This window comes from Tupaia chinensis, unplaced genomic scaffold (genome assembly GCF_000334495.1).
Source record: "Tupaia chinensis unplaced genomic scaffold, TupChi_1.0 Scaffold143886_1, whole genome shotgun sequence".
Taxonomy (NCBI): Eukaryota; Metazoa; Chordata; class Mammalia; order Scandentia; family Tupaiidae; genus Tupaia; species Tupaia belangeri.
Genome location: NW_006203737.1, coordinates 872,823 through 873,316, shown reverse-complemented (window position 1 = coordinate 873,316; position 494 = coordinate 872,823).

The window sequence follows — 494 nt, the reverse complement described above, 5'->3', positions numbered from 1 at the left end:
GTCGACTACATGGGAGTCCAGTTACATAGCCATTACACTAACTGCTGGCTTCCAAAGTCTGTGAAATCTTTACATAACCAAACAAGATTGCATTTCAGGCCAGAAATCAAATTAAATACAACAAAAGCCACAACCAAATTAACCCTCATTCTTCAAGTCCCACAGATTTTCTGGTCTGTCCCTGATTTCATCTTCACATCCAGGGACCATGCAAAGCTATAAGGAGCCAAAATACTTTCGATGCTTTTCTAGAGTTGATGAGATGTCAGCAATGTTTCCCAAAATGGGAATGGATTGAGGTCGAATCCAGTCTCTATACCATCTAATATTCCAATGGGAAAAAATTATCTACCTTGCTTTGGAACCAAAGGTCAAATTCTAGAGATACATTCTACATCAAATCTCTGAATAAATATAAAAGGCAGGACCAGCAGTTGGTATAATGGCTATATCACTGGACTCCCACGTAGTCAACCGCAGTTCGAGTCCAGGAC